Source organism: Sorex araneus, chromosome X, assembly GCF_027595985.1.
Source record: "Sorex araneus isolate mSorAra2 chromosome X, mSorAra2.pri, whole genome shotgun sequence".
Classification (NCBI taxonomy): Eukaryota; Metazoa; Chordata; class Mammalia; order Eulipotyphla; family Soricidae; genus Sorex; species Sorex araneus.
In genome coordinates this window covers 199,614,055-199,637,733 of record NC_073313.1, presented here as the reverse complement: position 1 = coordinate 199,637,733, position 23,679 = coordinate 199,614,055, and the positions used below count along the sequence as shown (strand labels likewise).

The window sequence follows — 23,679 nt, the reverse complement described above, 5'->3', positions numbered from 1 at the left end:
TTAAATTTAAAAAATAGATTTCTGGTATAATTAAATATTTCAAAGTTTTGAAATCTTGCTAAAATATGTACTTTCAACAGGAGCATTTTTCTTACCTATCTTCAAATTACACATTAGCAATAACAACATAAAAGAGTTATAATTTAATAACAGATATATCACTGTATCACTCTCATCCTGTTGTTTATTGATTTGCTCGAGCGGGCACCAGTAATGTTTCCATTAGTCCCAGCCCTGAGATTTTAGCATCCTCCCCTTACTTGTCTTTCCTAAATAAAAATATATAAAAGTATTATAATAGTGTGTGAACTGCTAACCTTGAAATCTCACGAACTCCAGTATCTTCCTGAAGATATTATGCCTCTCAAAACATCTTTTTCAGTCTGTTGATCTCTTTATTTTTCCTTAAAAAAGAAAATATTCTTAAATGTTTTGTTGAAGAATGTATTATCAAAAATAAAACGGATTACAATTAAAAATCACAATACATTATTGTGGTGCAGAGACAAATTCATAGAAAGAATAAAATACAAATATCACATCAAATATAGATTGAATGAGCATACTATATATAATTTTGTGCAGATAGAATATCAATAGTTAAGAATGTAGTCAGTTTCTAGCCACTTGCAAACATTTTATTCACTTATTATCTGTAATTCAATAAAAAATTCTTGATAAGAAGTTAAGGCATGCCATTTTATTAATCAGAAAAACACTAGACTATTTCAATAACTTTCTATTTTCTATAAGAACCAAAATCCACAAGACATACAAAATCCAGGAAAAGCAATCAAAACGTTCAACATGATTTATGATAATGACAAAAATAAGGTGTATTTAAAAATTTTTTTCTTTGTTTTTTGTTTATAGCTGGCAATACTCAGGGATTACTCCTGGCTCTATTCAGAAATTACTTCTGGCAGTGCTTGGGGATCATATGGGGAGCTGGGGATCAAACCTAGATCAGCCAAATGCAAGATAAATGCCCTAATCTCTCAAGTAGTTCTCCAGCCTCATTTAAAATTTTTTGAAGGAAACTAATTATAACATTAACTCATTCAGACTTTAAGATAACTGTAATAAATAATTTAAGCAAAACAACTTTTTAAAATAAATGTTCTAAGAAAAATCATGACTTTAAAATTACAGAGCCGTAGTACAAAATGATTAGTGCGAAAATTTAAAAATGAGATAAAATCCTAGCTATTACAACATTTCTTATTTTTTTATGTATAATATCACCCTTTGAAATTTTTTTGTTAGTTTTTGGACCACACTTGGTGGTGGTAAGGAGTTACTCCTGGCTCTGTACTGAGGGTCTATATTGAAAATACTTCTTTAAAGGGGTAGAGAAATTTGTGAGTGTGATTTATATCTTGTGTTTTCACAGTCACCAGAAGTGAAATATCACTGAACCATAGCCAATAATAATAGGTAATACAGAAATGCTACAAATGCATTATTTGAAAGAAGAAATAGTTCAAACAAGCAACTTATGGTGATGACATTCAGAGAAGCTTAACAAGTAAGAATACTTAAGAAATGGTATTGTTTCAGAAAATTGTGTCTTCAAAACCCTCTCTTATATAGGGATATAAATTCAGAACAGACTAGACTATCTGTGGTGCTCATACAGAAGTCTCAAGCTGCATTAGCGTTGAGTACATTTGGTTTTGAGGAACCCAGGTTCAGCAGAACTTGAAATATGAATATTGAACCTGGGTTCAATCTCCAGCATCTTATATGGTCCTTCAAACCTACCAGGAGTAATTCCTGAGTGTATAGCCAAGAGTAATCTCTGAGCACCATCAGATATTGCCTGCAAACAAGCATAAAAACAAACAAAAAACTAAATTCATATTTTCTTGTTAATGAAACAAATATCATACTACTTAAAAGTGACTTCTAACAAACTGAGGGGTTTTTAAGATTGTATTCTAGAATTAAAACATTTTATTCTGCAGAAAATAGAGAACTGCCTTTTATAGTCCAATATATTTTATAAATAAAATCTTTAGTATGCTTATAACACATATACAAACCTTAAAGAGATTAAATATTTTGAAAAATAATTTTATTTGTTAATCTGTAATATAAATTCACCTATAATTTAGACAGAGGACAAGAGAAACTGATGGAATGGATGGAATAAAAAATGGGGGGCTATTCAGATACACAAATTTCTTTTTGTGGGAGAGAGAACAAGATCAAAGTTTTATTTATTTTTATTAAATTTTTTTTATATTTGTGAATCACCATGAGATGTAGTTGCAGACTTACAAACTTTCTTGATTACTCTTCAATCAATGTTCGAGTACTCATCCCTCCATCAGTGCCCTTTTCCCACCACCAATGTTCCTAGTGTCCCTACCACCACCACCACCCATCCCCTTTCCCTGCCTCTGTGACAGACACAACATGAATATATTAGATGCATGGGAATGACACTAAGGTCGGTCATTCCCCTGGAAGAGTTCACCTCAAAGGAAAAGTTCTGATGGAACAAATTATATTTGGTGTAAAGCTCCAAATGGTAGCGATCTGAGGATGAAGCCAATTCTAGAGATGCTGTGCAGTGACTGGTGCTAGAAATCATTCCAATTTGGCACTTGGTTCTAAGGAGTGACTTGCGGAGATTGGTAATATGAGACTATGCAATTAATTGTGGGTGTTAAGTTGTGAGAAAAATAATTAGAAGAGCTGTGCTGCTAAATTCTCACCATCAATAACACCACTTAGAAATAATCTCATATGAGTTACCCAAGAACATATAGATGCTGTTTCCCTCTGCAATTCCTCTATATCGGATATATCATAAGAAATTGCCATTTGCTTCCAATTCCATGTCTATAAGGCAATCAAGGCCTGAATGCTATCCCCCAGCACAGTCTGTTAGCTCAAACTAAAGTGTAATGTCCTGGTCCTGTTAATGGCCTTTGCTAAATCCCTGCTAGCACTTTTCTGAATCACCTGGTCCATGCTACCCTGTTGAGCAATCTTCTGGAGATTCCCCTCAAGGTGAAAGGGCTTCAGGGACACTGCTCCAGAGATAGGGAAGGATAGCACCCAAAGGGGAGCAACTTCCCCATAATTTGTAATTGCTATAGTTCAGTTAACAAAATTTGCTGAATCACTTTTCCCTCCATAGGAATACGCAGCTCAGGCTTGACTTTGGGCTGTCCTTCCTCCCTCACAGAGAGCTTATGTTAATGCAATTGCCTACCACCTTGCTAACATTGTTACCATCCACAGTAGTGCTCCCAAGGTACTCCCAGTTCCCCAGAGGCACTCCCAATTCCTGGTGCTTATGTTTAACTTCTCCTTTGTGCATTACTTCCCCCTGTCTGCTGATTGTTTCCCATTTTATCCCTGTCCCCTCCCCTTCACAAAGAACACTCTCTTTTACTATATTAGCAATGTTTGATCTCAATAAAGTTTTCCCTGGCCCAGCAGCCTGTAGATTCATTATTGCATCCATCCACTGGGGGAACAACTTTCAGTTCCAAATGCACCAGGGGACACGGCCACCCTGGGCCAGTGACAGCCATACCTGTGACAGATGATGACTGGGGCTGATTTGTAGATACACATAACTCTCGTGGGCATTTTGAAAGATATTTCAGAAGAGAATATTTGTAAAAGACTCAATGCATGTAATGATATAAATGTATAATTTACACTCACAAATCTGTTGTGTTCATCTACAGAATGTCAGTTTCTGAGTACTATGAAAAGTAAGACTAAATATTTATTATAAACTATAAGTGTACAACTCAAGGAAATGTGCTGATGTCTGGTGTTCAATTGAGAATTTCTGTGAGGATCATTTCTTGGGGGTGTGGGGGATGGGGGTGCCAAGTGGTACTGCTGGCAATACTTAGTTAATCAGTTCAGATGTCAATGGTAGGGCCCAAGGATGAAATGTTTCTTGGGACCCAGCATTGCTCTAAACCCTGTACTATCTTCCTAACCCAAGCATCAGTTTTTCATTTTTCGAAGTTTCTGTAGTACTGCCATAGTATGTATAAATATGAAGACCATATTCCATGTTTCACCCTTCTTAGCTAGCTGGTTGTTGTCGTTATTGAAAATCACTCTATAAATCCCAGCCGCCCTTCGGAGCGGCAAAGGTGAAGACACTCTTCCATGTTTATCAACATTTTCTCCAAAGGACATCTTTTGTAGGTCAGTGAGGCACATAACTCTTGTTGGCATGTTTTAATCAATAGCCATGCTAGACTTTACTGAGGTCACTGAAGGGCACCTCTCAGTGGTAGTTTTGACTGAGCTATCAGATCAGATCAGCTTGTGCTATTTTTAATGGATGATTTCATGACTGGCCATAAGAAAATGTAAGTTGTTAAGAATATTTTCATATCGTTCTTATTTTTAAAATATTTCTTCCAAATTCTGGGGTCTTGAGAAGATATTTGTTTTTCACAGCATCAAAGAATTTGAGACCTTTAAAGCTAATCACTTATGCATGTTTGAAAGACTGGCTTATGTCACAATCCTATGACATCAAAAAGAACTATCAACTAATAAATACAAGAAAATGTGAGTTTGATATTTAGTAGTTTAAGGTGTTGATAAGATTTTTAAGTTTAGTGAAATAGCTTAGCTTGCAGTTTCAGCTCTGAAAACTAATACTGAGTATTTAATATGCTTGAGACCATGAAATTATCATTCTTTCTGAAGGAGAGCTTCCCATCATAGATAAAGATAGTTGATAGTCTAGAAAGGAAAATAAATCTGCCATGTAAAGTTGGAACCTATTTTTTTAAGAAAATAAAACTGTATTTTATTTTATTTTGAATGGTTTCTTAATTAAGAACACCATCACATATTGATATATTGAAGTAAAATTATCAAAAATTTACTTAGCCTTTAGTTTATTAACTTATGAAAAGAATGAACAGATTTTCATTTTCCTTAACATATTGGCATAAATAAAGTCATATCACATGACCAAAAATGTTTGTAAAATATTAATAGCATTTTATTATTCTATTTCATATAAATGAATGAGGTGTAAACAAATTAAATCAATCCTAGTTAAACTTTTATTTATTGGGTGATTACCATTGGGGTTCTTCAAATCTGTCAGCTATGCTCAAAAAAGCACAAATAATTCTCTAAAATTAATTATATATTTCTCCACTTAAAGATATGGGAAGAATAACCAAAGCAACCAAAGTAATAACCAAAGTTACTGGGAATGTGCAAGAATTATAAGAAAATTTAGTTGAAAATTAAGGTAGAGGCTTAAAAGTCTAAAAATTAATTTTCAAAAAAAGTGTAATTAACAAACTTACAAGACAGATTCAAGAAAAAGAAAAAAGTGACTGGACAGATTATCATAAATAATACTGAAAATATGCTTGGAATTCTATCACTGTAAGACAAATGGGGTTAGAAGGATATAGGGATAACTTAAAGATTATTTTTAAAAGAACAGTTTCCAATTGTTCAGATCATACGTTTAATTGAATAATGACATTGTCAAAAACTATATTTTACACTCATCATTTTTATGTTCACATGCTTTTATTTACTCAATACAGAACCCATCATTCCTCAAAGTAGATGTAATTTACAATTTAACAATTTGTAATTACGTCAACAATTTACAATAACTTCCAAGGTCTTCCTCTATTTTTTTCAAATATTTATGATAAAAACTATCTTGTGAAATTCATATTTTCCCTATGCTGACCTGTACTTAGTAGCTAAACAGATCATCATAACTTGAGAAAATGGGGATAATTCATTGATCTATGACAACAAATGGGCTGGAATCATAGTACAGTGGGTGGGGTATTTGCTTTGCATGTTGCCAACCTGGGTTCGATCCTCAGCCTCCCATCTGGTCCCCCGAGCACCCCCGGAGTGATTCCTGAGTACAGAGCCAGAAGGAACCCTGAAAATCACCAGGCGTGACCCAAAAACAAAAAAAAAATGACAGTAAACTTCATGTAGCTTCCAGTAATATTTAATAACTTTATCATATGTTTATTCTTAATACAGAACTGGCCACAGAATCTCACAAGTATTTGATCCCACAGAGAAAGTGCATGCCTGGGACAGAAGCATCTCTGCAGGCAGGTTAAAAATCAACCTGCACTCTTATGAACCCCCACCCAGACAAAACCTGAAAAGGAGGCAGGAGCTGGACCTGGGAGGGTCTCCGGCTTTCAGCTCAAATGGGTGCATATTTGCAGTTTCAGGAAGCCAGATGAACTGCTGCCACTACTTTCTCCAGAAAAATATAAATACTGCCTCCTCTCCTAGACTGCATCTGAGTGTACGCATCTGCCCAGTGTTGGAGAAATTGATCCAAAGAATAAGGAAGACTAGTTCTGCTGTGCTCAAACTTGACTGTGGCAACAAGGAACAGAGTGAGGGACTAGGAACAGTTAAGTATTGGGACAGCACAGGTTAGAACAGCAAAGCCTCAACAGCTGTCAGAAGCATACATACTCAGTCTTAGAGGGTCTGCCTAGAATTGGTGAATATAAACTCTCCATTGTCACCCAAGTCTAAGATAACCCAACCCTGACCTTAGCTATCACAGTACACATCAGACATTGAGGCAGAGTTCATTGTGTAGAAGAGCTCACCCAAACTAATGTATGAAAACAAATATCCAGAAAGATCCCCAACCATCCAAGAGCTATTTATCCTCATCAATGAAGGCTTTAAAGTGACAGTGTTCCAGATATTCAATGAATTGAGAAAAGTGATAGAAACACCTCTGACAAAGAAAGAGAAAATATGCTATAGAATATGAAAAAATTGCAATCAGAAGTGGCTGATCTAAAGAGCATGGTAAGTGAACTAAAAACTCAGTAGAGAGCTCAACAGAAAATGAGCAACAAATAAGTTAGCTTGAAAATAAGGCATAAATCAAGAATAGAAGGAGAAAAATATTTTTTTAAATAAAGAAAATATGAGGCAGGAGTAATAGCAAAGCAGGTGGGGTATTTGCTTTGCATGCAGCAAACTCAAGTTCAATATCCAGGACCCCATATGGTCTCTGAGCTCTGTCAGGGATTTTCCCTGAACGCAGAGCCAGGACTAAGCCCTAAGCGTTGCTTTGTGTGGCCTCAAATTAAAAAAAAAAAGGTGAAGAAAATAACAGATATGTATGGGACAATTTAAAGAGAAACAACATCCAAATTATAGAAGTCTCAGAGGAAGATGAAAGAGAGAAGAGAAATGAATCATTGAGAACTTTCCCAAGCTGACAATTTAGTCATCTACCCATATCTGAGAAGTGCAGAGTTCCAAACACATATATCTACAGAGAAGACACATTGTAATTAAAGATATACTAAGACACATTGTAACTAAAATGACAAATGCCTAAGATAGAACTAGAATCCCAAGAACACTAAGATAAAAAAAAAAGATTTGATCTTACACTCAAATCTTAGACCCATCAACTGAAACTGGACAGACCAGAAGAGAATCGTTCAACATAGTGAACCCATTAGATGAGATAAATATCACAACATTAATATTTCATTGTCACTCAATTTGAAGGACTGGCACCAAAATTTACAGACAAATAAATGTAAAGTTGTTCATAGGATATTATTACAGTTAAGATGCAGTAAATGGTCTCCTTCAAAAGCAATTTGATTCTACTTGGAAGAAGTAAGACATTAAAAGCATAAAATAGGGTAAAGTAGGGGAGAAATAAAGGCCACTTATAAAGTGCACTTGGGGCTCACTTGCTTTGACTTTAAGATGAGAGATAGAATCAAAATTGCAGAAGATACTATCAGGACAAATCAAGGTCATCTACTGTGATACAAAATAGAACTTAACAGTCAGAAATAGACATTATATAATGATCAAGGGATATACGCACCAAGAAGTCTTAATCGAATTAGCACATGCTTACCAATGAAGGACCAACAAAATATATAAAGCAACTGCCAACAGACCTGAGGAAAGATATCAATAGTATCATAGCAGTAGCAGGATATTTTAACACACCTCTCTCTTAACCATTAAAACTAGATGGAAAGTGGAAAAAAAATATATAGACCTTAGGTTTTTCTCCATTCTGGAGAAGCTCCTCTTCTTTCTTTTTTTTTTTTTTAAATTTATTTATTTTTAATTAGAGAATCACCGTGAGGGTACAGTTACAGATTTATACACTTTTGTGCTTATACTTCCCTCATACAAAGTTTGGGAACCCATCCCTTCACCAGTGCCCATTCTCCACCACCCATAAACCCAGTGTCCCTCCCACCCTCCCCAAACCCATCTCCCCCCCCCTCCTCTTCTTTCTTTAACATGTATTCCTGATTTACTGTCCTCTCACATCTTTCTAAGTTTCACCCAATAAAAATTACCTTGCTTCACTTTATTAAAAAAAAAGGAAAGGAAAGAAAATATTGGCTTTAAGGGAAGAGTTAGAAGAGGTGACCCTGAACTTAACATATGTATATAGAGCTAGCACATGTGTTACCTACACCTCCCCGCTTGAGACATGTACTTTCATACTTCCAAATCTAATCCTGGGATGTGTACTGGGGCTTTCTGGGAACTCTTGAGAATCCTATGATCTCTCTCTTGAAAGCATCTCTCTCTTTCCCTCTCTCTCTTTCTACTGCGCCATCCCTTCACTTTGTCAAACAAAACCTGCAAATAAAACCTGTTTCTTACTTCACTGTTAGTCTTGCCCTGAAATTCTGTTCAGAGAAAGACAAAGAACCTGAAAGGCCTGGATAAGTTCTCGGATTGACCTTCCTCTCCTGCAGGCAGCCACAGTCCTAGATTTCCACACCTATTCCCTGGTGAGGAACAGAGGTAGATAGACAAAAATCAGCAGTCTCAGGACTGCCACTTCTCCCCATTTCACAAAAGACACCAAATAACTCCATCAGCATCATATATGATTTAGCAATTTCACTCCTGGTACTCAATCTCAAGAATGCAAAACACATTCCTTTGAAAAGATGTTTGCATTATTATCTTTATTACTGTAGTTTAGCCAGGATCAGAAAGCAATTCAAGAGCTCAGGACCAAATGAGTGGTTAAAGAAATTCTGTGTATATAAATAAAATATAACAGCTATAGAAAATATGAAATCTTTCAGTTTTCTGTAACTTGGATGGGATTGGAGAGTATCACACTAAACAAGATAAGTCAGAGGGTGAAAGACAAATACTTAGTAATCTTACTAATATGTGAAATAAAAGAAATATAGGGGAATAAATAATAGCCAACGATAACAGATCCTAAGAGTCTCCCGATAGCATTGAGGGAGACTGCTAAGTGGTGGTGGTGTTTACTGGGATGGTGGTTTCGTAGAATGAACCTAGTGTCAGTGTAGAGGGATGGAGGGATGTTGACAATCTGGTGGTAAGTGTGTTACACTGATACTGTATTCCCAGACATTAATATAAACAGTAATTTATCATGTCTACAATTTTAAAAGTTACCCAGAGGGGAAGAGGTATGGATAAGGACAAAAAGAAAAGGAGTGAAAAGTCAAGCAAATAAAGGAGAGAGGGAGGGAGGAGGAAAGGGAAGGAGAGAGACAAAAGATGGGGAGAAATGACAGGGAAAACTAAAGAAACTTAGGAGAAAGGAAAATATGAAGGAATAATGGAAAGAACATTAAACACCAGCACTATGATACCATATTTATAATTACATCAAAATGTGTGTCTGCATGAAAAAAAATTATTCAGGGAAATCAATTTTGAAGCATAGAAAGATTTTTGGACTTTATGCTCATGATTTCTCGAGTAAAAACCAACCTTTAAATATAAATTGATTGCAGGGCTCCTTAATCTTACAGAGAAAATAGAGTTGCTGCTAGAATTGATCAGATTCCCAGGAAATGCATAAATTCTTACAGATGGTCCTAGGAACACAGCTAAATTGCAGACTGTTAGTCAGTGTACTTTCATGCTCAGCTGCAGAAAATAGAAATAAAACCTAAAAGAAGAAAAAGCAATATCCACTGACATGAATAAAAGAGGGAGTTCTTTATATGATATGTTCAGCCAATTTTTAATGAAACAGCTATAGAATTTGCCTTAATTGTTATGTTGGACATTTTTCTTCATGGAAATTCATATAATTATTTTCCTGCAGGGATAAATGTTCAAATACCATCCGAAATGGTTGCAGAAGCTATGCTGACATCTTTTTATGCTCTTGAAAAATCAGGACCAAATCACAGACTTTCTGTTATGTAAGAACACATCCATATCATTCAGTCACAATAAAATGTAAGAAATCTTATGAGTGTTTTCCTACAGAAAGTCTGCAGCACCTAGTATATATTTAATAAATATTAATGTTCTTCCTTCATACTTCATAAACATTAACTATGGTAGCAGACAGAAATGGGTTATATATATAGCCATCCAATCAATTGCTCTTGTAGACATCTGTGCCAATGCCAAGTATAGAATGTGGATAAGGAAAGGAAACATTTATTCTAGATACTATAGAAGACACTATATAAGAAACTATATAAGAACACAGAGATTTACATCTTTCTAATACTTTCTCCTTTCTTAACGTGACATAGAGAAAATTACCTAATTTAACAGTTTCTTTATCTGTTAAATGGAAATAATAAACTCTGGTTTTGCAATTTCTAGTGAAAGTACAGAGAAGACAAGCAAGGAATTTCTCATTGTGATTCAGTATATTTTTAATATATTAGTTATCAATAAGAAAAAAATACATAAGTTATTTTTACTGTTTATTTTTGGAGATACCCCTGGCATATTCGATATGCCAAAAACATAACAAGTCTCACAATGGAGACGTTACTGGTGCCCACTCGAGCAAATTGATGAGCAATGAGATGACAGTGATACAGTGATTTTTGGAGAAATTTATTGTGCATTGCTGTTTTCCAAATTATTTAATTTAGATCTACATGCTTTTAATCACAGGATCAAGGCATATTACCAATACAGAAGCTATTTTTATCGGTGACCCAGTGTGATTTTTCATTCCTCATTTTTTTCCCTAGAAACATGCCCTACAATCCCTTTCTAATGACCACAAGGATAGGAAAATGCATGATATATAGTCCACCAAAGACCTCATTCCTTGGCTCCATTGAAGGGCATTCAACCCATGCTGAGTTCTTAATCAGGAACTATTTCAGGAAGTAGAATCACTTAGGTGGTCCAGTGAAAACAATTTCATCAAGTGAACTGATAACAAAGGATTTTCTCGGGTTTCTGTTTTTGTTTTTTATAATAGCTAATGTTTCAAGCAAAATAAAGCAGAGATTGGCAACAATAGAGAGATGAGGATACCCCACAATTGAAGGTCCAAAGTATGGGGGTTATGTCACCCCAAGTTCAGGAGCTGGTGCTGTCTGGTGGAAGTGGAATGGGATATGCATTAAAGTTGCTGCACATGGCTTAGAACTGCAAAAAAATAGGCACTATTATATGTGTCCTAGAGACTTCAGAAAATCCAGCACAGCCACTGGTGATATATCTTCTAAGGCATACAAATATGATTTGCAGAATTCAGGTAGAGACTAGATAAAAATAGAAACGAGAGCATAATTGACAAACTAAGACAATCCTTAAGAAAATAGCCATTGTTTCACCATTTCAATTGTTGGAATCATCAGCATAATTTATTATTAAGAAAATGCAAGTCAAAATCACAATGGATACCACATCACTCCTATGCTAATGGCCTGTATCAAGTAGACTAAAGCAAGAAGTTTTGGTAGAGAGTGTAGAAAAAAAAGTAACCTTTGTACTTCTGTACAAAATTGTTGTTGGGAATGAAGAACGGTGCAGCTTTATGGAAAACATTATGAAGGCACCTCCAAAATGAAAAATATATCTGCCAGATGATCCCTAAATCTAATTCTAGGTATCCAAAGAACTTATAAGCATGGATTTGAAAAGACACATGCACTCTTATGTTTATTGCAGCACTAATTTTAATAACTAAAATATAGATACAACCTAGGTGTTTCACCAACACACAAATGGATGAAACAGATTTACCATATAATGGATTAGCATTACACTGTATTCTAAAACAATATATATGTATTTAGGAGATTATGCTAATTAAAATGTGTTATAAGGATAAAGTCTTACTTCTATGTGGAATATAAAGATAAAGAAGGGAATGAATTAAAGCAACTCTTGCAATCCCCTCGAGAACTGAGGTTACCAGGAGAGCAAACTACTGGGAGAGCAAACTGGAGATCAGTCCAAAGTACTATAGTGACTGATCACTGGTACTTGTGAACTGGGGATGGAGGATCACTAGTGAGTGTGGGGTGGTAAGGTAACATTTGAAGAGGTATTAAACCAGTCTCAATAAAACAAACAAAGTAAACTGTTGCAACCAGCACATCAAGGGCTGCCTCTTTTTTTTCCCTTTTCGGTCACACACGGCGATGCCCAGGAATTACTCCTGGCTCTGCACTCAGAAATTACTCCTGACGGTGCTTGGGGGACCATATGGGATGCTGGGAATAAAACCCAGGTCAGTTGTGTGCAAGGCAAACTCCCTACCCTCTGTGCTATCGCTCCAGTCCCTCAACGGCTGCTTTTTGCCTCAGTATCATAATATTAGGAGTATGTGCATGGTGATATGCAGAACTACATCTTACACAAATCTCTAGGGAAACCCATATGCAGGAGAAAATGAGGGTATTCTGTAATGAGAAAAAGCCATGTATTGAGATTGTCTTTTGAGGGCCAGATCCATTTTTGCCAAGAATGACCTCACTCCCATCATTCTTGCTTACATGAACTAAGATATCTCTTTTCTGTTTACTAGATTTTGGAAGGCACTTGTCACTTGAAATAAAAAGTTTCAACTAATATTACTACGACTATTAGCTGAATAGAACAAAGAGGTGTGAGAACAAATGCCAAGAATTACTTGCAAAAGAAATGGAAACCTAAAAATGTAGTTATGAATTACCAGCAAGAAAAACTCAGTGTATGTGCTTATGTTGGCAGTTCCTGGTTGGCCATAAAACTGAAGGAATTCTTTCTCTTTTAACTTAAGTGGGGAATTTAAATATTTTAAAAAAGCATCTAAAAAGGTAATTTATTCCAGCCTTTAAAAGAGCTGGGCCAGTTGTATTATTTGATTCTTGTCTAGTAATCAGACAACAAAAAGAATGCAAATCAATAACAGATGGAGGCTATCAAAACAAGAATTGGCCACAAAGAAACAAAAATTGCATCTAAAGTTACAGTTACAATATGGAGGACACTGAACAGCATTTTAGTCTTTCTTTTTTTTATTGTACCTTAACAATTGAGGAGATTTTCTTTTTTCAATAAAGTAGGTAAATAATCTGTGAACCCATTTGCAAAAAGAGATAAAGGAGGGTTAATCAACCAATGCATCTATTTATCATTACTGAACATTATAGCATCTAGCTCCTTTCTTTTTTTCAACAATAACTATGCATTAATGTTTTACTGAATTCAAAATAATACATGCAAAAATGAAAACTTTACTTCATAGAAGGGGTTACTGCTGGCAGTGCTTGGGGAAACATGTGTGGTTCTGGGGATCAAAGCAAAGTTAGATGCAAGTGTCTTAACCTCTCTCTGGACCTATTCATTTTTTTTTTCAGTTCCAGAAATAAAACCCAAATCTTCATACCTACAATGCATGGGCTGTACACAAGTCATGCACTCTACTGCTGAGTCACATTGCTGGCCCCTTTCAACTATATTGACCATCTAGAACATACCATATGAGTTATTCAAAGATTGTTCAATAACTTGTGTAGTAAATGGATTCTGTACAATTTTTATCATAGAAAAATGAGCAGATATCAATTCTTATAGTAAACTTTTAAAGATAAATTCAGCCTTAAGATAAATATTTGAGAATATTCAAATTATTTCACTATTTTAATTTCCAAATACTGAATTATGACTTACCAATAAATGTACTGCAGGGAATCTGGAGAGTGATCTCAATTATAATACAACACTGTATATATCAATAAGAAAATTCATAAATATTTATCACAGTACCAATGTATCACTGTATCACTGTCATCCCACTGATCATCGATCTGCTCTAGCAGGCATCTCCATTTGTCCTAGCCCTGATATTTTAGCAGCCTCCCTTTACTTGTTCTTCCCAGAGGTGCCACATTAGAGGCTCTTTCATGGTAAGGGGAATGAGATCCATCATTGTTACTGTATTTGGCATATTGAATACGCCATGGAGAGCTTGCCAGGCTCTGCAGTGTAGACAGGATGCTCTCGGTACCTTGCCGGGTTCTCTAATATGAAAAAAGTTATTTACCATGTGTCTATACCTATTTAAAAAGAAGCTAATTGTGTCCCCAAGCCCTAAACTATATATAATTTCAGTTTATTAATGTATTTCAGTTTATTAATGCCATACTAAAATGACAGTGAGCATTTGATTAAATGACAGTGAGCTTGTTTTCTTTTTGAAAAAATGATCACAAACTCACAAGCAAATATGAACTTTCTTGGTTTCCAGAATTATAAGAATGAAGACTTTTCTTGAAGATGATGCTAAAAGCAAAGAAGGAAAGTCACTGTCCCTCCCAAAGCTGAAGCCAAAACAAAGCAAAATTGTTGGAAGATGTCTAAAGCAACAAAAGATTTACGCCTTATCCATATTCTCAAGGTCCTATTCTGAATCTGAGAAAACATCCAGATAGTCTCAGAAAAGTGCCTTCAGGAAAAACAAGCTTCACCATTATGCCATCATCAAGTTCCTCTGACTGCTGAGTCAGCCATTAAGAAGATAGATACAAGAGAAAAATATACCTGTGTTCATTGTGAGTCTCAAGGTCAACAAGCACCAGATTAAATAATCTGTGAAGTAGCTCCTTGACATTTGTGTGGCCAACTTCAATACCTTGATCCGACAAGATGACGAAAAATCATATGTTGGATGTACTTCTGACTAGGATGCCTTGGTTTTTACAAAAAACCGATTACAGCTTGCAAATTCTAACTAAACCTTTTTTTAGCATGAGAACTACAAATGAAATTATTTTTTAAAGCATTTTCCACAGTCTGGCAAATGATTAAATGTTTAGTAAAATTTGTTATTGTGATTGTCATTGCTAAGCAATGTATGGGAATATAGGACATATACCTTGCCAACATAAATCCTAAAATAATAACAATCAGAAATTTCAATCATTTCAGTATTCTAACTGCAAAGCTAGTGAAGACTGAATAATTAAGTTACTTCATAAAAAATAACAGTTTAGTCTTTGTTTATCTATTTTAGATTCAACTTATTCTTTGATCACCAAAATATTTCTTTATTTAATATTGAGGTGAATTTTTAATATATACACTTTTTTTGTTTGTTCTTGTTTTGGGGCCATACACAGCAATGCTCAGGGATTACTACTGGTTCTGTACTCAGGAATCATGCCTGGTTGTGCTCAGAGAACAATGTGAGATGCCCCGGATGGAACCCAGGCTGGCTACATGCAAGGCAAGGACTTTACCCACTGTACTATCTCTCTGGCCCTTAATACATACACTTTTATTGTATCTATAAATCACCTAGTCAGGTTTACTTCTTAGTTTTCTTTTGCAGCCTTCCTAATTGTTTGCATATTTTAAAATTTATCTATGCCAAATTAATGTATATAATACATGAAACTATAATCTCGGCATAACATTTAAGTCTATTAGTGATAAGTTACCACCATAAAGTATATATGCATATATATATAAGCTCATATATGCTATTCTCTCTCAACCAAAGCATAAAGTAAACATAAAGCAACAAAAAGTCAGCACTGACATAACAAGAACATAATAGACAACACTTTTTGGAAATCATGAAGTAGAGCAGACTACGCTAGGAAAATTGCCTTTATTTATAATTAATAATCAATATATACTCTATTCCAAGTTCCTCAAATATTGAATTAAATGTCTCAACTCCTGGAATTGTTAAGACAAGGTATATACAGTTTTCAAATGTACAAGATGTAGGCATTAGGACAAAGAGTAAGATGAAATTTATTAAGTATTGTTAATTTTGAATATTTAATAGTAATTTTGGACTGGAGCAATAGCACAGCGAGTAGGGTATTTGCCTTGCACGCAGCCGGCCCCGGGTTCGATTTCTCCATCCTTCTCATATTCAATATGCCAAAAACAGTAACAACAAGTCTCACAAATGGAAACATTTCTGGTGCCCGCTTGAGCAAAATCGATAAACAAAGGGATGACAGTGCTATAGTGCTACAGTTCTAACTCTGGATAAGGTTATTTTTCATCTCATAACGTTTCTCTTAACATTATTAATCATGACATAAGGATCCAGGGATGTTGTTCACTGGTAGAGTGCCTACCTTACCATTATGAGACCACAAATTTGATTCCCTATGTCACACCACATGCTGAGCAGATTTCCACCAGTATTGCCATTATGATCCCTGGGACTACAAAAACGTATGCAATCTCCAGTAGGACAAAAACCAAGTTCTTGATAGCCACTGATCACAGCACAAAGGGAAGGGAAGTGGGTAATGTAGCACTGGTCCATGAAGGTAGGTCCAGTGGTAGAGCACAGGCTTAAGTTCTCTCTCTCTCTCTCTCTCTCTCTCTCTCTCTCTCTCTCTCTCTCTCTCTCTCTCTCTCTCTCTCTCTCTCTCTCACACACACACACACACATACACACACACACACACACAGAGTCATGAAATGCACTTTAGATTTCCACAGTGGTAGAGCACAGGCTTAAGATTACAAACACACACACACACACACAGAGTCATGGAATGCACTTTAGATTTCCACAATGTCACAATTAATGGGATCTGTTATTATATTTTAGCAAGGAATATTTAGTACATTTAGCATGCTGTCTAACAACTTTCACCTTTCACAGTGCTGTGGAAATTATTTTAATACAGTATGATTGGGGTAGGTGGATTGTTTATTGGGGGATAAATTATACTGTTATTTATATGTGTGAATAATTTAATATAAATTCCACTATAAAATAAAAAAAATTATTTCAACTTCCTAGAAGTCAATTATATATATAAGGGGTTCAATTCCTCCTTCCCTCTCAGAGAGCCCAGCAAGCTACCGAGAGTATCACGCCTGAACAGCAGAGCCTGGTAAGCGACCCATGGCATATCCAATATGCCAAAAACAGTAACAAGTCTCACATTGGAGACGTTACTGGTGCCCGCTCAAGCAAATTGACGAACAATGAGATGACAGTGCTACAGTGCTACCACTCCATTTTTATAATAGGGTAAAACAAAAATGAATGAACAGTGTCCATTTCAATTTAAATTTTCTGTCAATACTTTCCAATCTGAAAATTCAATATCATCAAAATGCTTTTCTAGATTTTACACGTTGTCCTTTGATTTTAAAGAAGAAAATATTTCTGCTTTGTTTGATACCACTGTAATTTTCATTACATTTAAAACTATACTTTTAGATGTAATGTATTCTCAAGTTATAGTCCTGGTTGCTGCTAGATCCTAACACAGATAGAGTGGTTTCAGCTTCTCAAGCAGTGCTAAGAACACACACTCTCACCAAACAAAACCAAAAAAACCTAAAATTTTAGTGCCAAGGAAATACACACACACACACACACACACACACACACACACACACCTTTTGAATACATAACTTGCAACTTTCATGTGTCTGGTCCTGGATTCAAAATTACAGGTGCCAAAAAATAAACAGTCAAAGACAAATAGCACTGCAAGTTCTATCACCTATCCTAGCAATATATTGCCAGGTTGGTCTTAGTGACACCTCAGTACCTTCAGGCCCAAGGGTTGAATTCAACCATCCAACCTGATTACAATCTTATGTAATCACCTGACCATATCATCAGGAGTAGTCTCCAATTCCCCCAGCATTGATTAGGGTGAACCTATATAAAGAAATATAAAAATGAACCAAATACTTTGTCTTAATCCAAATCCCAATTAAATTCAGTACTGGAAACTTATATGTATATATATGTTTATATATGTATATGTATGTTTCTATATATGTATATATATTCACTTTCAAAGCAGATACATAAACATTCCAATATAAAATGGCTAATTATTGTGCCTGGGCTGGAGCGATGGCACAGCAGTAGGACATTTGCCTTTCATGCGGGGCCTACCCTAGTTCGATTCCTCTGCCCCTCTTGGAGAGCCCGGCAAGCTACCGAGAGTATCGAGCCCGAGTGGCAGAGCCTGGCAAGCTACCCGTGCGTATTGGATATGCCAAAAACAGTAACAGTAAGTCTCTCAATGAGAGATGTTACTGGTGCCTGCTCGAACAAATCGATGAGCAACGGGATGACAGTGACTGTGACAGTGAATTATTGTGTCCAAGGTCTGGCAAGATAGTACAGTAGGTAAAGCACTTGCCTTATATGTGCCTGACTCAGGTTTGATCCCTGGTACCTCAGACGGTCTTCTGAGCTCCTGAGCACAGAGCCAAAATTAAGCCCTGAGCATAGTCATCACACTCAGATGTGGCTCCCAAATCCAAATAGATAAATATTGCAACCATCTGAGAAGTAGCACCAACTCTTTTTTTTAACAATTTCTTTTCAAAGAAGAAATAGGTTTAATTATCTTCTGTACTCTGTACAGGCACATAAATACACTTCCCTTGAGCTGTCAGAAAGCATCATATTGCCTGATTTGCATAAAAAATTTTAAAATCTTTTGAGAAACACAAGGGCATTTGCTTTAGGCACAATCAAGTATAAAGCCAGTAAATCTCTGGTATCCAAACCAAATCCAAAAGATTATGGTATTTTGAAGATGGATAGTAGAATTTCAATTATTGCATTCATTTGGGTCAATTTTTCAAGCCACAATGTTTTGTAGTTGCGCAAACATTTATTTATTTAGTATCTGTAATTTCTCCTGGGTAACTCCAACAAAAGAATATAATCTTTTCAAGAGGTTTATGAAAATACAAATATTCAAAGACATATTTCTGACAAATTACATTGTTATTCACATTAATGTTAAACATTAACACTACTATAAATATGTCACCTATAGTACCCAAAAATTACTTTGTCAGATGAAAATATTCTACACTAATGTGAATATAGAATAATAATAGTAAAATTAATTTTTGAGTTTTTAAGTTAGTGTATTTACAATACTATTTTCTACCTCTAGACATGCTAAGTAAATGATAGATATGGGTAATTGAATATTTTCTGTGTTATGTTTCAGGTATCATAGTAATAGATATTATCATTCATTTCCTTGAGTGATATAAAAAAAAGTGCAATTAACATCATTGGCCCTACCTTAATATTTAGATTTTCATGGTAGCTGACATAGTTAAATCATAATCATTAAGTGTCAGTTTCCTACATTTACTATAAAACAGTTACATAAAATTTTATCTGAATTTTGATATAACTGTGTTTTTTAAGTTTAGCGTCAAAATAACAGAAGCTTTTCAGGTCTTGGAGCAAACAAGGAAATGTAAAAGCTAATTCTGTACCTAGCCTACAAAATGGAAAATAATTACTCCATTCAGTCAGAAGCTCTGACTAAGTGAGTCTAATCAAAATGCAAGGTAAGTGGGTTGCTAGAGTCTTGAATTATTGAACAAGTAATGTTGAGTACTGCAATTTAAGAGATGAAAGGATATTGTTATCTTTTTTTTTCAGGGAGTCCAAGGTGCCTATGGACCCCTCTGGCAAAAGTGAAATGTACAAAGATTTTACTTTTAGAATAAATGAAATAATCTTCTATTTGTTGGCTTCCATGAAAGATGTACATAAAATACTTCATCTTGCCTGTTTTTTATTGTAACATTTTCACAATATCACAAGTAGCATTATGTCAACAAGACAAACCAATTTTCCTCATGCAAATGTAAAACAGCATGCTCACTGTAAGATATTTCCATCAATGTCAGTGATATACAAGGAAAGTCTGAACAGTCTTCCCTTCCTTACAGAAAGATGAAGAGAAATGTTCATTCAAAACCAAATTGAATCCGCTGACCACATTTTTCTTATCTTATTGAATTTATTCAGATGCTTAAAACTGACATTATATTATAGCCAGGAGATATTAGCCCCGTGTTACCAGAAACAATAGCTGTGAAAAAGAGATGCTAATTGCTCATACTAGAGATGAGCTTATTGCATTCCTAAGAGTTGCCTTATCTCGAATTCTTGAACTTCCACTATTGCTTTCCATTTGATGGTCTGGGTCCCTCCATATAGCAGTCAGAGATGCAAAGATGTAATAGGAGAAAGGGAGAAAAAGAGAGAGAGAGACAGACAGACAGACAGACAGAGACAGACAGAGAGACAGAGAAAGAAACAGAGAGAGACAGTGAGAGACAGAGAGAAACAGAGAGAGACAGAGAGAGTGAGAGAGAGTTTCTCAAACTTCCTCCTGCTATTTTCAAAGTCACTTTCTGATTTCTTTGTTTCTCACTTCCTTGTGACCCCATATTTATGTGATTTTCACTTGAGGCCATATTGGATTATCCTGGATGCCCTCTGGGAACCACATGGCTCCCAGAAGCCCTTTACATTCTAACATTCTTTAAATTCCCAGTGAGAATCAGCTATTGTAGCCAGGAGATATTAGCCCCATGTTACCAGAAACAATAGCAGTGGGAAAAAAGATGCTAATTGCTCATACTAAAGATGAGCTTATTGCATTCCTAAGAGTTGCCTTATCTCGAATTCTTGAACATCTTTAACATAAGAATACATATTCTTCTATGTATACTAGAAGTCTCATTCTAGTATACATAGAATATTAGATCCTTTTAAAAAACATGTTTAAAGAAATATTTTTCTTCATGTTTGCTCAACTTTATAAAATAAGGAGTACGGTTTAGTACTTAAGATCAGGCTTTGAGTAGCCCACGGTGTCTTCTAAGGTCACATTTTCTATTCTTACCCCTCCTCCCACTGTTTATCTCACATTATGGTTCTTATCACACATTCAATTACAAGCTGTTCAATGATGCATATCGCCATTTTCTTACAGAGGAGTATCAGCAAATGTTTCCCTCAAAACTCTTGAAAAATCACAAGGAGAAGTACATTAACAGCAGTTCTGGGGAAAAGCTCATCAAACTTTGCAGCTGCTTTCTTTACTTGCATACGATATTTCTGGTCACAATGTATATTTCCTCCTCCACAAACTCTCATAATGATGATAATCCCGAGAAGTTATAAGAATATATTAAAACAATTAAAAATTATTTTATCAAAATATCTAGCAAATTGTTAGTTTTGTAAAAATAAAACAATATTCCATACAAACTTTCATCCCTTTCAGGGAATTGTCCAGATACTCATAAAAATTGACTGTCCTAGAATCTTCTAAACCTAATATAACATCAATATATTACTTTTACCTGGAAAGTACTTTGAACCATAGTTCTAAGACATGGTAAAGTTCAAATGAACATTGTTTAGACTTTGTGAATTCACGAGCTATAGAAATCAAGAGGTGTCTCCCATAGAAAAGTGTTATCACTGATTTTACCAGAAGAGATCAATTTATTAACTTTAAGAGATTTTTATTAAAAAACATGACAGGTTTAAAATGACAGGGGAGCAGGGAGGGCACTTTCACATGCCTAGCACTAGGTTGACCCAAGATGGATTGCATATGCCATGCATGTACCCTTGAGCACTGCCAAGAGTAATCCCTGAGTGCAGGGCCAGGAATAGACCCTGAGCACCATTGAGTATGGCCCCAAATTCCCTCAAAATAAGTAAGAAAAAAATCACAGGTTATAAAGTACAACGTTGTGCATGAGGTTAGTGGTTAAAAATCACAGGGCATAGAAGTTAATGTTCTGCATGAGAGGAGGGTTTGTTTCAAATAATGAGTTCTAACTTAAAGGTATTTTCCAGAGATGAGTAAAGGGGGAAATGTTTAAAATTACTAGGCAGTACCTCTAGGCTCTGGAGCTTGGAAAAAAGTGTTCCAAGGATCAGGATAAGTGGTATTATTTTGATTTCTCCAGATAGTTTTGAGTTCATCTTGTACTATTGTGTTTTTAATAACTATACAGCGGACATCCTCTGAATTTTCAAGAACTGTCTAACATTTTTACAAGAATGTAGGAGCTGGAGTGATAGCACAGTGGGTAGGGTGTTTGCCTTGCACGTGGCCAACCCGGGTTCAATTCCCAGCATCCCATATGGTCCCCTGAGCACTGCCAGAAGTAATTCCTGAGTGTAGAGTCAGGAGTAACCCCTGTGCATCTCCAGATGTGATCCAAAAGGAAAAATAAAAAGAATGTATTGCATACTTCAAATTTTCAAGAGAGTAGATCTCAAATGCTCTTACTCCATGGCTGCCCTTCTTGCTCCCAAACAAGGTGATTAAAATGTTAATGAGCTTGATTTTGGTGATGATCTCACAATGCATACATATAGCACTCTCTATATATTATTCATAAATCATGTGGAATACCTTAAATGATTTAATTAATATGCAATACTTTTTATATAAGATAAATATTGAATAATCACAAAATATATATTGTATACATGCATACATACTGAATGTCTTAAATGAGTAAAACTTTGATTTGTCAATAAAGTGTAAAAAAAATCTAAAATTAACCTACTCACTCAATAAAGAATTCTAAGCATTATCTGATCGTCAATGCACTTCCAGATACTATGACAGACAGCAAGTTGCGTATTTTTTTAAGAATATAGTCACTAATAGGAGAGATAAATAGGCTATGGAAAATCCCAAACAAAACCTAAGTCTTTAAAATTTACTAACTATATGAAACTATATCAAATTGACTATGTGAAGTTATAAAAATCTTATTTTCAAAATAGTCATCGTTTGTCTTTGCTCCCAAGTCTTTCTTTTATTCTTTATTACATTTACAATAGTTTCTATTAATTCATTAAAAAGTGAAGTCAATTTTAATCCAGATGAATACTTCAAGGAGTAGGAGATGCAAAGTTAACCCCTTTCAAATCTCTGGCACCATATATGGTCCCTCAAGCACTTCCAGGAGTAATCCCTAAGTGCAGAGTGAGGAGTAAGCCTTGAGCACTACAAGGTGTGGTTCATAATAACAACAAAAAGTCATCTAAGACATAAGTATTTATATAAAATATTCCTCTTAAAATTCAACTCATGAGAATAAAAAGTATCAAGGAAAATGTTGAATTCTTGGAGATGGGGAAGCATTAAAAATAAGACTTTGGGAGTCACAGAACTTTAGTGTGTATTTTAAATCTCTTGTGTGGATTAAAAATTCACAAAATAAGGGTCAGGGAGATGACTCAAAGAGCTTAAGCACAAGTCCATATGTGGTGTTTTCATAATCTGTACTACATGGACTCTGGAGCACCACTGGAAGGCACACTGAATTATGATCCCAGAAATCCATACTGAGATGTTCTGGTGTGATCCTCAAACCAGAAAAAGTTTCAATTGCTAAAACTCCAGAGTCAGAGAGATAGTTCAATGAGTTGGGGGACATGATTTGCATGTGGGAAGCCCAGGTTCAATTCCCCACACCAACTGGTCCTTGGAGCCTGACTGGGAGAAGCACCTGAGCATTGAGCTTGGGGTAACACCCAAGGAACACTGGGTGTGGCCCCAAATCAAAAGCAAAAATACAAAAGCTCTAGAAAATTAATACTAGGAA

At 35.4% G+C, this 23,679-nt stretch overlaps 1 protein-coding gene across 2 annotated transcripts in view; it reads right to left on the bottom strand.

Moving 5' to 3' along the window:
* The window catches only part of CSRNP3 (cysteine and serine rich nuclear protein 3), a 218,588-nt gene that overhangs the window by 169,311 nt on the left and 25,598 nt on the right, over nucleotides 1-23,679 (bottom strand). The window contains exon 2 of one of the 2 annotated variants that reach the window (XM_055119998.1): nucleotides 318-404. The exons of the other annotated variant lie outside the window; for it this stretch is intronic. The gene's annotated coding sequence lies outside the window, so the exon portion shown is untranslated. The remainder of the gene's footprint in view (nucleotides 1-317; nucleotides 405-23,679) is intronic. 2 annotated transcript variants of the gene reach the window in all.